Source organism: Silene latifolia, chromosome 2 (genome assembly GCF_048544455.1).
Source record: "Silene latifolia isolate original U9 population chromosome 2, ASM4854445v1, whole genome shotgun sequence".
In the NCBI taxonomy this organism is placed as follows: domain Eukaryota; kingdom Viridiplantae; phylum Streptophyta; class Magnoliopsida; order Caryophyllales; family Caryophyllaceae; genus Silene; species Silene latifolia.
The window spans coordinates 29,476,393-29,488,543 of record NC_133527.1 but is presented as its reverse complement, the minus strand read 5'-3'; the positions used below and the strand labels follow the sequence as shown (position 1 = coordinate 29,488,543).

The following is a 12,151-nucleotide window of genomic DNA, read 5'->3' as shown; positions in this document are numbered from 1 at the left end:
CATTAGCCTTGTGGAGAGAAAGCAATTTGGAGGAAGTCCTTTGGAGGATCCCAATTTGCATGTGCAAAACTTTTGTGACTATTGCTCCATGATCCGTCAAACGGGCGTCACCCAAGCCCAAATAAGGGAAATACTTTTCCCGTTCTCTTTGAAGGACAAGGCCAAGCTTTGGATCAATAGCCTCGACCGCACCGCCATGGGAATCACCAATTGGGAAACATTGGCTCTTGCTTTCTATCAAAAGTTTTTTCCACCGGAGAAAACTCAAACTTTGAGGAGCCAAATCACCGGATTCCGTCAACAAGCTCTTGAGAGCTTATATGAGGCTTGGGAGAGGTACAAAGAGCTTCAAAGGCAATGCCCACATCATGGGTTAGATGAATGGTTTCTAGCAATAACATTCTACAATGGATGTTGTGCCGAGTCCCGAAGGATTCTTGATTCCGCCAACAATGGGCGGTTTGATCAAATTGACACCGATCTTGCTCATTCCACGATCGAATCCATGGCAATCCATGATGCCCAATATGTCAATTCCCGAGTTGTGCCATCCAAAGGTAAAGAAGAATCCTCTAACAATTCTGTTTTGCTAGCTCAAATTGCCTTGCTCCAACAACAATTGGCGGAAAGAGATGCTAAAGATTCAATCCAACAACTCAATGTTGTGTCTTCAACAAGCCAAATCATTGTTTGTGACGGTTGCGGAGGTGCGGGTCATTATGCCGCTCATTGCCGAGCCCCTATCGAAGAGGTAAATGCTTTTCAAGCTTTAAGACAAAGTTTATATCCACCGGGTACATTTTCCAACACTTATAACCCGAACACAAAATTCCACCCGAACTTGTCTTACAATAGCAACAATGTGCTTAACCCTCAACCCCCACCACAACAAAATGCCTATGTTCCTCAACAACAAAAGTATATCCCTCCACCGGGTTATCAAAATCAACAAAGGCCCCCACAAAACAATTACCAACAAAATCCACCACAAAATGGCCAACAAAACAATCAAGGAGTTGGTAAGCTTGAGGGCATGATAATCCAAATGCAAAGGGAATTGTTGACTCAAATTCAAAAAAATGATCAAGCTCATAGTGCCGCGGTCAAGTTGTTGGAACAACAAGTGGCTCAACTAGCCGCTTCTAGCTCTCAAAGGAAGAATGGTCAACTACCTCCCCAAGGTGAGCAACCACATGAAACCGTTAATTCTATTTCCTTGAGAAGTGGTTCAAGCTATGATGGGCCATCCATGACTTTGGATGATGAGGTGGTTGTCAAAAAGGCTAAGCTTGGGGGAAATGACAAAAAGAAGGCTAGTGAAGAGCCTATTGTTAAAGATCGTGTGCCATTTCCTCATCGATTGTTGATGCTAAAGAGGAAGAACAAGCTCGATGCCAAAGATGTTGGGTCTTCTAAACCCAAAGAAAATGACAAGGTGGTTGTTGAAGAAGTCTCTCCTAATGCTAAGGAGAGTGATGCCGTTCCAACAAAGGTGAGTGTTCCCAATGAGGATGAGATAGTGAAAGATGTGGAGGATGCTCCTCCCAAGGAAGTTGTTCAAGTACCATTTCCCCATCGTCTAGCAAAGCACAAGGAGGAAGGTAAGTTTGCTAAATTTTTGGAAGTTTGTAAGAATTTGCAAGTCACCATCCCGTTTATGGAATTGATTACCCAAGTCCCTTCTTATGCAAAGTTTATGAAGGAAATCCTCTCAAAAAAGCGATCCTTCAATGAGGTTGAGACCATTGCTTTTACCGAAGAGTGTAGTGCACTCTTACAAAATATGTCTCCCCCGAAACTTAAGGACCCCGGTAGCTATTCTATTCCTTGCACTATAGGCAAATATACCATTGATAAGGCCCTTTGTGACCTAGGTGCTAGTGTAAGTGTCATGCCCTATTCCCTTTGTGAAAAACTTAACATGGGTGGTTTAAAATGCACAAGTATTACATTGCAAATGGCGGACCGTTCTTTAAAGCAACCTTTAGGTGTCTTAGAAGATGTTCCCGTCAAAGTTGGCAAGTTTTTCATACCCGTTGACTTCCTCATACTTGACATGGCTGAGGATTCACAAACCCCAATTATATTGGGTAGGCCATTTTTGCGCACCGCGGGTGCGTTAATTGATGTGAAAAATGGGAGGTTAACGTTGGAAGTGGGTGATGACCGGGTTTCCTTTAGCAAAAACAACACCATTAGAAGCCCAATGTTACAAGAGTCTTGTTATTTACTTAGCACTGTGGACTCTTCTTATGCCTCTACTACGCTTGGATCCTCACTAACGGATCCGTTGGAGGACGATATGGGTGTTGTTTGCCTTGTAGGTGATGATGCTAAGGGCACTATTGCTAAGAGTGCCAAAAAGAAGAAAGGGAAGTTTTATTTGAAGAATTTCAAATGGTTGAAGAATGCAAAAGGAGCTATGAAATGGAGCTTGGTTGGTGGCAAGCTCAATGATGAAACTTGAATCAAATAGCTTCTTACGTCGTGCGGGACGTTAAACCAGCGCTTCTTGGGAGGCAACCCAAGCTTTTTATTTGTTTTTATTTGTTTTCTGCAATTTATTGTTTTTCGTAGTTTAGAAATAAAATGTTCAACTTGATGATGTTTCTTTTTGTGATTTTTAGGTGAAAATGAAGGAAAGAGAATCTAGCACGTTTCCCCATGCAAGAACCCCGTTCGGGGACGTGGTTTCCGAGAAACGAGAAGGAATTAAAACAAACGCGGGAAAAGTCAAAAAAGCCGAATAGGAGGTCAACCCCGATCGGGGTTGGGTGGCCCCGATCGGGGCCGTGGTTCTGTGTCTTCTTGGCCATTGTTTTATACGGGTAAAAAAAAAATGATAGATTTCTTTCTATCATTCAAGCACACCCGACGGTACTCATTTCCTCCTTTCTCTCTCGTTTCTTCACATTTCTTCACTAAAGATCACAAAGAAGCATCCTCCATCCCCCGAATTCATGCTAGCTTGGGGGAGATTAGCAAGTCGAGTAAGTTTTTAATTGCTTTGCATTTTAGTTTAGATCTTGCATCCCATTAAACATAACCTCTAGTCCTTCCTGTTTTGTGCTTTGAACCATTTTTATGGTTTGATTGGATGATTTGGATAGTTGGCACATTGAGGACAATGTGATGTTTAGCTTGGGGGAAGATATTGCATTTGCATATAGTATAGTTTGCATGTAGTGTAGAAAATTTGAAAATTTTTGAGAGAAATTTTTGCTTTGTGCTTGCTTTTAGCCTACTTTCCTCTTTGCTTATCCTAATAATGGCTTATTGCTAATGATTTATTCTTTAATGATGGGATATTAGCTACATGGGGATGTCTTGACATAGTAGGTGGGAGATGGAGAATGAACCGAATAAGCTTGATCTTGACTTGTGGCAAGCTACAAAATGGTAAGGTAGAGCCTCTTTTGACCGATGCATCCATATCCGGTCTCTCTTAGGTGAGTGTAGGTCTCCTTATGATGTGTGTTTCATCAAAACGCACAAGTATGGTTCTCATGTCATCTCTTGGTAAGCATGCATTCACTTGTTATAGCATTTTGGAGCCATTCACATGAATATAATTGCCTTCTTGACCCCTTCACAAAATTTATTCCTAGCTACATTATAACTTGCCTACCTTGTTGAGCTAGTAGCTTTGTTGGTCTTGTTTGGGTGCTCAATTGGGATTTGTTTTAAAGTTTGAATATCATGTGAGCTTGGTCTTAATGCTCAAGAAAGAAAAAAAAGATAATGAAAAAGAAAGATGAAAAATGATGAATTGAGAAAGATGGAAAAAAAAAGATTGAAAAAAGAAATGAAAAAAGCATGAAAGTGAAATGAAAGAAAAGAAGTTTGCATTGAAATGAAAAAAAAGAGAAGAAGAAGAAGATGTGAGAAATTCTCAAGCATTATCCACATATTTTGGAGAGTTTTCTCATGGTTTGAATTGCAAAATTGGGTTGGAATTGGATTTGAGCACCTTTACAATTTGGTAGTTGCTAGCTTGACTTAGCTCCACATTACCATAATTCATTTGTTCCCCCTTCTTACCCATGTTTATTTGCCTTCTTCCTACCCATTTGGCTTCTTTATCATGCTTACATTTGATTGTTTTGGCTTGCTAGTTTTGATTGTTTACCATATTAGATTGCGGGCACATTGTTATAAGTCGAGGATAGTTGAGTGATCATTCACAAAATTGTCCTTTCACATATAAATGAGTTTGAGTGTCCCGTGAGAGTCCATAAGTCAAAAGATCATGCAAGAGCTCAAAGGTTCGTTCAAAGTTTCCTATGCTACGCCGTCGTGTAAATCTCAACCATGCTTTGCTTTGTTCCTTGCCCATGTTGATTCGGGTTTTCAAATCATTATGCTTAGCTTGTTTGGATATTGCAATTGATGGAATTTGGTTTCTTGCTTGAGGACAAGCAAGGGTTTAGCTTGGGGGAGTTTGATAAGTGCATATTTTATATACTTTCATCCCCTATATTAGCTCCATTTTATTTGTTAATTAGCACTTATCATAGTGTCATAAGCTAATATTTGTTGTTCTAGTGTATTTGCTTGTCTTAACATGTTTTGTAGGAATCTAAGCATTTAGAGGCTTTTTCCTATCATTTTATACACTAAGTTCACTAAGCTAAACAAGGCCTAACATTGGACTAGCATGGGAGTGTTTGGATGGGTGTTTGCATGAAGATTTGTTGGATTGAAGTGAGAATTGCAAATGTTGCCAACAATCAAAGTCAAGGCCCAATGATCAAGTCCAAGTCAAGATGAAAAAGCTTAGGATTCTAACAAGCTTAGGATGCTCATTTAGATGCTCAATGAAAGATTTATGAAGCATTAACCGGGTGCATTAAGGAGCATTTATCGCAAACATTGGATTCCTCAAGAAATTAAGTGAGGAATTAAGAGAAAATGCCCGGAAACACACGACCCCGATCGGGGCCATGCAACCCCGATCGGGGCCGCATGCATCTAGCCCATTTACGTTTCTTTTCCTCTCCTATAAATAGGAGAGGTGTTCCGGGGTTTTGGGGCATCTCTTCTTCACGTCTCATTTTAGTTCTTCATAGCCTTAAGCAATATAATCTCTCAATAGTTTTCATATTAGTTTACAAATTAGTTAATCTTGTAGTTCTTAAACATTTGGTTATTATTACATTTCAAGCATTTGGTTCTACTTTGTTTCTTCCATACAAGTTATTTCTATTAAGGTATTTCTACTTCTATTTTGCATTTTACATTGTTATTTAGTTTATTATTAATCTCATTTCATTAGCATAATTTCCTCCACATGTTAAACCAATTAGTTTATATAAATCATACAATTATGTTTAGCATTTCTTATAATTTAGTTTGCAATTTACACCTTAACATGAGTAGCTAATTTCCTTAGTCTAAGGGTTAGGGGAGCCATGCAATAATCAAATATGTAACATGATAAAATAGTTAATAATAATATCGTTCATATTGCTTCTATCACATGCTTGTGCTTCAATGTTTAATCTTTGTTTAGGGCCCTATTCAATTGATTAAGTTTGTTTATTCATCCTATAAGTCGAGAGGCACGGAATTGAATTAGACTAAGCATGTATAGTAGGACGACCTAGTCATGAACGAGAGTTTCTCTAGGACCCGATCTATGGTTGATGCTAATATCGTAAGATGGGTATCTTTTAGCCTAAGCAATTGACAATGTTGTTAGTACCAAGTTTATCATGATAATATATTTACCCTTGCATGTGTGACCCGAACCCCTTAGACTCTCTTTTAATCATATCATTCACATCATAGTTTTATTAGTCAATCAAACAATCAAACCAAACCAAATCGTAATCGACCTTGATAAAAATCTACCCATAGCAATTCACGAAGTAATTCCCGTTTCCTTGTGTTCGACCCCTATTGCTACATTAACTTGTTGTTTAGGGAATTTTATCTTTGCATAGGTACGCGATAAGCCTATCAGTAGTATATTGGTGTGATCCGGCTGGAACTCGAGAGCCTCGTGAATTTTTGAAAGATACAATTAATATGTAAGTTCAGCATGGATACGATTTAAGAAATTGTAATTATCTCGTAGATTTACGTTTATTTTCATAAAATAAATATAATTAAGCTAATATATATTTAACGCAGGGCAATTACGAAGATAAACTCTGTGGATCCTGAGAAATGTCAGCAAAAAGAGCTTGAATGGAAAATAATAAAGGTACCTCTTGAACTTATAATATTGTTATCTCCTAAATTATATAGTCTATGTTTCATTGTTATGGATTTGCTGTTTATAAGTTGTAGAATGTAGTTGACATGATTTCTATTTTAGTGTCCTACACAGCCCTTTGGAAGTGTATTATGTGGATATTATGTCTGCCGATATATGTTGGAAATCATCAGAGGACGATATATTAATATTATTCCAAGTGTACGTCCTTTAATTTGTTTCTTTGGTTTCAATAATTATTTCGTCGTTTTATATAAATTACACGTGTTGATATGTAAATAATTAGAATTGTGTTTTTTGGTTTTATGTAGTTCATGTTTAAAGCCCCAAAGATATATTCAGTTCAGCAAATTGACGAGGTGCGGGACATTTGGGCAACATATGTATTGCAGTTTAAGGCGGAAGTATTTGATGGCAACGTTTAAAGTATGCTAACACTTTGATGTTATCTAGGTAGCTTAAAAGTGTGGTGTGTGGATGGAAAAACTCTTGTTAGTGCTTGGGTTAAACTTATTGTCGATAGTTCGTATTTTAGAGGTTCAAACTTATTCCATTCTGTTGGATTTAGAGAATAAATGTAAGATTTGTTGGATTTTCTGAAGTGTAGGAGGAAATATTTAAGCTATACGGCTATTGTCGTATAGCGTATGAATGAAACAATTTTTATTTCACATTTTTAGTTGTAAATGACCATGGATTTGATTTTATAACTTGGCGCCAAAAAAAAAAGCGGTTGTATTCATAAATTGGCGCAAAAAATTGGGCGGTTTTCATTCAAAAATTGGCGCTAAATTAATTTTTTTAAAAATATGTAAAGACGGTTCTATGACAAAGTGTCATGAAGTTGGCACCAAATTTATTCGCGCCATGACTTTAAAACAAGACGGTTGAGACTGAGGACCATCCTCCATAAAAATGCAAAAGAAGACGGTTCCAGGCACCAACCGTCCTCCATAAAAATGCAAAAGAAGACGGTTCCAGGCACCAACCGTCCTCTTCTGAAAACCCAAACAAGACGGTTTGACTTTTTGTCAACCGTCATCGTTGTCAACGAGGACGGGTGAATTAAGGACGATTGTTTTAAGGTTTTAGGACGGTTTTCAACCATCCTCTTTGTCTGTTTTTGTAGTAGTGGGCCTCATCATCTTCATACCCTCGTCGGCCTATTACTCGCAACTTGGCTGCAGGGTGAGATATGTTGAGTTGTACTCTTCCAACCTTATCTCCACATGTAAGTCGTGTCCTTGCATATATTCAATCTGTTATTGCAAAATATGAAGCCAATGACCCGGAAGTTAGCGGTATGCCAGAGTGGCGTAGTTGGTGGAAAGTTGAGAAGCGCTTTTTACTCTTAACCGGGGTTATTCCGGCTTATTATACATCTTTTGATTTCTGATAAATGTTGTAATGTATTTGGTTTAAAATTAAATGAAGTGATCATTTTGAAAGTGTTGAGTTATGCTTGTTTGACGTTCTAACTTCAATGTGGACCGTTCATTAATTGTTTGACCGACTCAATATATTAAAAAAATAAATACATGTAAGATATGACCATATGACTCAATATGTTAGAAAAAATAAGTACATGTAAGATATGATAACGGGATTTTTTAAGCCGTGGTGAATACTTCTCATTGTTCTTGATTTGACCAATGCACGGACTGTTCATTTATTTTTTATTAAATCAACGTTGCATTATTGGTGGGTTTAAATCAACGCTGCATCTTAACAATAATTTAAATTTTGTTCCAAAATTATGGCCGTTAACCAAGGTACAAATATTGTGAGTCCATGGGTTCAGAGGGATCGTAAGTTTTTAGAAGAAGCAGAAAATAAAAGATTAAGGGAGTTGCGTCGTCAACCGAGCTATATGGAAAGCGAGAAGAAAATGGATGCGTTACGAGAAAAGTTAAAGGAACACTGTCCTTTCCATTTAATTAAGTTCCCCCCTAAACATATAATTCTTGAAGGTACAGATTAAAATTCACCGGCTTTCGAAGTTGGTTCTTCTGAGGATTTGATGGTGGGGTATATATTACCCAGATGGGATTGGTATGTATCTACCGTGAGTGAAGCAACAAAAGCTTGGCGTCAATGGCGGTTTAGGTCATCAAAGGTGATGTCGGAATTGGAGGAAAAGACCAGAGTTAAAATGGACTCCTACACCATCATTAATGGGAAGAGATATTGTCCATGATGTAGTGTATTTTGGGTCATTTGATTAATGTATGTTTATTAATTGCTCATTGGGTTGTATTTAGGAAACTAAATAAGGAAATAAGTTTTTAATATATGCATTAATTACATTGAGTTCCACATAAACCGTTGTATAAGAATTAAGAAGATGCTTTTATTTTTTGGCAGGAAAAACTGGACACAATGAAAGATAAAAGTCAACGGTTATATACCAACCGTTATATTATAATGAAAACAATTACGGGTTTTTATTCAACCGTTGTCATATTGTAAAATAAAGAAGGCGGTTTGGCTTCACCCGTGTTTATTAGTTTCAATAATCAGTCCTCAACCAACACACATGTAAACCTTCTCCTCGCTCACTTAAAACCCTTGAACACTGAGTTTCCCTAGAACCACTAGTCTTCTCCGTCGCCGTCGCCATCCCCATTGCCTACGCCATATCCTCATTTTGTATTTTCTACATGGTGTTTTGGCCGAAACAAGTTTTTAACGACATAACCAAGGTGGTTCGAGAAATGGAACAATGTTTTTTAACAAAATTGGAAGTAGAATTTAGATACTTACATATCAATCGTATATCATACTAGCAAGTTTTTTCGAAGCTGTTCAATTAAACGAATTATTTGCTAACATCTTCTTTGTTTGTTGTGCAGTTGATGTGCATACACGTTTACTGACGATCTTTTTGAAAGAAGAAACTCAGGAGTCAGGAGGAGGAGGAGGAGGAAATTGGTGAGTTATTGGATGCAGCTATGAGAAAGATTAAACATGATGCCGTAGATCTAATGGATAAAGGAGATCACATATTTGTGTGCATCTCTAATGTTCTGTGGGGGCCTTTGTTTTATTTATACAATCCTAGCTGGCTTAATATATCGTTAGAAATCCTTGACATCGCTGATTTTGCTGAAATTCGTCGTATGGCTCTAGGGGGTCGTTTTATCAGCAGGAGCCATTTAAAATGGGCGTTTTATGAGCTCAGATATGGTAATAATCTAATATACAATTGATCGAACTTGGCCTTTGTTTGATTATTGTCTTCGTTATATATAGTGTAGTGGTAATTTATTTGTTCTCTACTTCTCTTTTATTTTACTCTTATCTCTATGGGTGTACGTCTGTATACAGGACTCCGTCCTAAGATCCGAAATGCTCTAAACTTCACCTCCATTCAGAGACGAAGCTACCTTATGGCCAAATGGGCCATGGCCCAGGTAAGATTTTCAAGGTTAATTAGTAAATAGTAATTAGTAGAACATTAGTCTGAAGTTTGCAAAGCGGTAACCATGCTAGTGTGAAGTGAATGCCTCATGCAGGTCAGGAGTTCGAATCCAGGAAGCTTAGATTTTATTAATTGTCAATTTTTTTCCTTACAATCTTGTTACCTGACCTAATATTATCATGTGTGATCATTTTACGACTTTAGTCTTAACTATATTTATAATAATACCGTCTTATAATCAAAAATATGGAGTAAGTTGTTGAAAAAAAATGTATAATTCATGGAGTAAGTTGTTGAAAAAAAATGTATAATTCATTAACTAAATAAAAATATAGATTAATTTGTATGTTTTGTAAATAATATAATCTAAAAATCCTAATAAATATCGAAAATGTTAAAATAATGCGGTTAGACATGAACGGAGTAGAAATCGGCCCCGGTTACTATTTTACCCTAACTTCGTCCTTGCCTCCATTGATAAAGACTTTCCACGTTATCATATTTATGTGGCTGCCATGAAGTTGGCCGACTGTTGTGGTATCTTGACTGTATTTTTGTTGTATGTCGACCCCTTTGCAAAGTAGCTTGGACCGGTTGTTACTTGGTTGTTTGTATCTCTGATATTTTGTTCCTTGAAAAGCTTGTAGAGGAAGATATATGTTTATATTACTCTTTTCCAATATGTTTATCGCGTTAATTTTGTCTGGGTTCTTAAGAAAAAAAATCTTAGTAATCCTGTTGCAAAAAACCCACCATCATTCGTCAACCGATGCCACCACCGACAAACCACTACCACCATGTTTGATGGCTTTATGAATTGGTTTGCTTAGGTCTTAGGAGCCTTACTCCAAGTAGCAAATTCACATGCTTATATCAAAACGAGTATGATGTCTGTGCGTTGCACGGATTCTAAAATAATTATCTAAATGTAAAATGTGTAAGGACATTTGAGTCTTTATTGTATAAAGGGGACTATAGCTCAATTTCTAATGGTAACATATTTGTTATTGCTTAGATAGTAGTTATTGCTAAACTAATCAACACTTATTGGATAACACCTTTTTTCCCCTAAGATAGTAGTTTTGAGAGGTTTTAATTGGTAAAACACAACAATAATCAAATGACAATCCATTTGTATTTTAATTCATTCAACATTGTATGCGTTACATACAACATGTACACGTCTTTTATCTTTTGATATTTGTATCTAAACCTTTAAGCCTCTTCGATCCCTTTTTTTTACCTCTCCTCTCCTCCTCAACCATGTGTTTCATGTCTTTATTATTGTCAATGTCTCTTGAAACGTTTCGGAAACTGAGTTTAATGTGCTCTTTTTTCATCATCAAAATATTCTTGTTACTCAATTTCTTTTTAACTCTGTTGTGACTGTTATATCAACTCTCGGTATTCCTTTAAAAGTTTCTCCTTAGACTTCTATTACACATTCTAAAAAGTGCTTTTACCCTCACCTTACTCTTCTTTTCTTGGCCCAACCTTAAATTATTATGTTCCACATGAATCAAACATCTTAATTTTCTTTTCTTGTAGCTTGCTTGGTGGCGCTACGTATACTCCCACATAATGTTAGTCTCTACTCTCAAGGTTTGGCTATTTCGACTTCTTATTCTCTCCTCTCGAGGTTTGCCTAATTCGCCTTCTTGTAGCATGTGTCACCATCATTCTAAGAGTATCATCCACATTTTGTTGGACTTTCCCTATTTTGTCAGCCCCCGCTTATCTTCTACTCCTTTAATTTGACCTTCATCCTAGACTCTTTCAAGACTTTAATTATCGCTTCAACTCGTCTTGATTTACTCTGATATTTTCCCCTTAATCATTTGGTGGTTTTGGTCAACTCAGTATTAAACCCCTTAGACCAGCACTGACTTTCTTCTATTCATTTTCATTGCTCCTCTTGGTCTGTCACTACCTGTTAACCGAATCTATTAGACCCCTCCTGATTCCCCACGACACAAAATGAATGTAGTCGCCTCCTTCTGTGCTAATAATCTTTTGGTGTGTATTGGTTGGATTGCCCAAGATCATTTAGAGCAGTTGTTAAAGAATGGACTTTCGAGTGTACCGCTTTTTACCCCTTTTGAGTGTACTACTTGCCAGCCATTCAAGTTGACCTTCTTTTTAGTACAATCGCGTGAGTTGTTAAAACTTGGAATATTTATGAAAAGCATTCAGGTTGACTTTCTCTAAACTTGTAATATTTATGAAAAGTTAGTGTAAACTTGAAATTATTCATGTTAAAATTTCCTTGAAAATGTCGTTTGATAATATTTTTAAGATGTTTTTATAATTGATCAAATCGAATAAAAAAATCCAATTGGCTTTACAATTTGAACACATAAACGCATGCCAACATATAAAGAAATGTAATTAAGAAAAAATTATCCATGGGAAAGAAAAAGCCGTCCAAGTGGTCACGAAGGCCCATTTTGATTCGAAACCTAATGAAAATTTGTCAAATTAGAAGATATCAATTCACAATAATAAAAAGG

General features: G+C 36.9%; 1 non-coding gene across 1 annotated transcript; it reads right to left on the bottom strand.

The window, feature by feature from the left end:
- Nucleotides 1-268: 268 nt before the first annotated feature.
- Nucleotides 269-375, bottom strand: LOC141644698 (small nucleolar RNA R71). Its single transcript, XR_012544309.1, has one exon. It is a non-coding gene; the product is annotated as a small nucleolar RNA R71 (small nucleolar RNA).
- Between the last annotated feature and the right edge of the window lie 11,776 nt (nucleotides 376-12,151).